Below are 2,624 nucleotides of genomic sequence, written 5' to 3'. Positions count from 1 at the left end.
TAAGAAGCAACATTGCCCTTTTCTCCTGAAAATATCAAGTAACGTAACAAATGTGTTTGATTCTGCTTCCAATATGACAGTTTTGGTTAATACTCCACATGCCTACAGGACTTTGCAATGTTAACACAGCAGAACTCAGACATATGTATAAGTGTAGAGAAATGAAAACACTCATATGAATGCCTCACTTTTGTTCCGACACAGTTCAAGACTCGGGAGAAAAGTTTTACACCTGGTGTCCTACATGGCAACTTCACACACAAGAACTTTTTGCCGACACTACTACCACCTACATAAGTAAGCTTTTCCTGTGTTACTTTCAAGTAATGCACTTAAGCTATTCCTGATTTAACTGGAAGATCTGTACTTCCCACTTTCATATCAACAGCCTCAAAATGCATATTGTGGACTTCGGGATATGTTACAGGTCAGTGTCACACCAAGATTGTGGAGAAAGGGGGGGGGGGGGGCGGCATGTCGCTCTCCAACAAGTGTTTACCAATAAGTAAGTAGCGGAAAATTATGTGTATAGGACGGCTTAAAGATATGGAAAATGAGATTTTTATTATTCACTCACTGTATTTGACATTTATTATTCCTTTAAAATCGCACAACAACTTCAATAAAACACAGTTTAATCATTCACACACTTATTTCACAATTACTTCACTTTTAAACTGCAAATCCTCTAAGAGCTGTCTTGAATCTTCACGAGTCTCTCCCAACAGCCTTGATGTGGATAGATACGTACAGCAACCAGTAATCAGAGTCAGAACTGTGTCTGCAAAAACACAAGGATTATTAAACAATTTTTGCTGTCATTAATTACTAGCAATATAACTGACAGAGTAGATTGCTAATATTTGCTATAATGAATATCACATTTGCAAGAACGATGTCACTGAAGTAATTAAGTCCATCGAAACGCTTAGAAACTAACCTCTCGTCTGACGAAAACGGTCTAAAGACGCAGTGGCACTTTCTTCAGATCTGTTGATAATGATATTTTGAGTTATCACTTTACTGAGTGACTGAAATGTAGTTCAGGTATCTGTGAACATAACAATATGTTAGAATTCATTTTCTAAATACGAACTATTACGGTACTGTATGGCTACTTACATATTAATTACACTATTAATATTTTCACAGTTGTTTCTTTAATACAAAATTAAAGCCAACGGAAGAAAAAACGTAAAACATACTTGCCAATGACAGGTTTGTTGCGATGCAATTTTCTGTGTTGACAGATGTAACTTTTTCATACAGTGGTAAGTCGCAGAAATCGCAGGAGTCACAGAAATCGCAGAAGTAGCAGAAGTCACAGAAATCGCAGAAGTAGCAGAAATCGCAGAAGTCACAGAAGTAGCAGAAATCGCAGAAGTCACAGAAGTAGCAGAAGTCGCAGAAATCGCGGAAGTAGCAGAAATCGCAGAAATAGCAGTGGCGGAGGGATACACGACCTATGTTCCTTAACTGCGACTCTTAACTGCGACAAATCGCAGTTAAGAATAACAGATACTGAAAAGTAGTATTCACAGAAATCACTGATATCGGAAAACCGCAGTTTAGCCCATCAGTAGTTCTTGTGTGTTTGTTGTGTGCGGTATGTGTGCGTCATACTCATATGTGTATTGGTTTCTGAACTGTACATTTTGACTGATATTTTCGTTACATTCAGACTGTGGTTGATCGGTGAATTGTGTCATTGATGCAGTGACAGACTGTACTGCGTCACTAATCAGCTGTTTGTTATTAGTGATGTATTCCGCTACGGAGTCGTGCACAGTTGTTGGTAAATTTTCACGTATGCATCGATCAAAATGTTTGTCTTTGTTCTCTACCCAACCATGAAATTCCTTATTAATACTTTTAAAATAAGCTGTGGCATCAGATTGTAAGATGTCAGTCAGGTGTTGTTCAACATCGTCAAATTTATTCTGCACTTCAGTAATTTGTTTTTCAAGGTTGTCATGTACTGAAGGATATGTTTGCATTTGTTCAGTAAGAGCTTCACACGTGACATTAAGGTTTTTTACTTGTGTCTGTAAAAGTGCTACGCCATTTCTTGTCTTTTCTTGTATCGTATTATGCTTGGAAAATTTCGTACTGAGTTCAGTCATCTGTTTGGTCAGTGTGGCGTCTATTAAGTTCCACACGTTTACATAAAGTGTCATTACCTGTCTTGATTGCTATGAGATCAGATTTAATTTCGTCATTTTGTGTCTTTAAGGTTGCCATATTTTCTGCGTTTTGTTTCATTAGCATTTGTAACATGTTGGCAATGTTTACTGTTTGCAAGGTCACTGCCCCCGCCGCGTCATTAGACGTGATGTCATGTATTAACATGGGCTCCGACTGAGACTTTGAAATTTTTGTGGTGGACGGCCTATTGTCAAAATTTCCGTTAACACTTGCGTCAATATTTGATGAATCGTCACTACCGGTTGCTGTCGTAAAGTCATTTTCAAACATTTGTCTCGCGTCCGAGTCGGATTGCGTCTGAATAGTATGTCTTTGCTGTTCCATCTTTGCGTATTGTTTTCTAGTTATGACCATGCCACACGTAATATATGTTTCAAGAAAATAAAGTTTGACACTGGTTTTAAAATAAAATGCAGTTG

At 37.8% G+C, this 2,624-nt stretch overlaps 1 long non-coding RNA gene across 1 annotated transcript; it reads right to left on the bottom strand.

Annotated features, from left to right (window-relative positions):
- Window positions 1-573: 573 nt before the first annotated feature.
- Window positions 574-1,512, bottom strand: LOC126235671 (uncharacterized). The gene is made up of 2 exons (XR_007544799.1): window positions 941-1,512; window positions 574-781 (listed from the first exon to the last, which is right to left on the bottom strand). It is a non-coding gene; the product is annotated as an uncharacterized LOC126235671 (long non-coding RNA).
- Window positions 1,513-2,624: the final 1,112 nt, after the last annotated feature.

This window comes from Schistocerca nitens, chromosome 1 (genome assembly GCF_023898315.1).
Source record: "Schistocerca nitens isolate TAMUIC-IGC-003100 chromosome 1, iqSchNite1.1, whole genome shotgun sequence".
Taxonomy (NCBI): domain Eukaryota; kingdom Metazoa; phylum Arthropoda; class Insecta; order Orthoptera; family Acrididae; genus Schistocerca; species Schistocerca nitens.
This window is presented reverse-complemented; position numbering and strand designations above follow the sequence as displayed.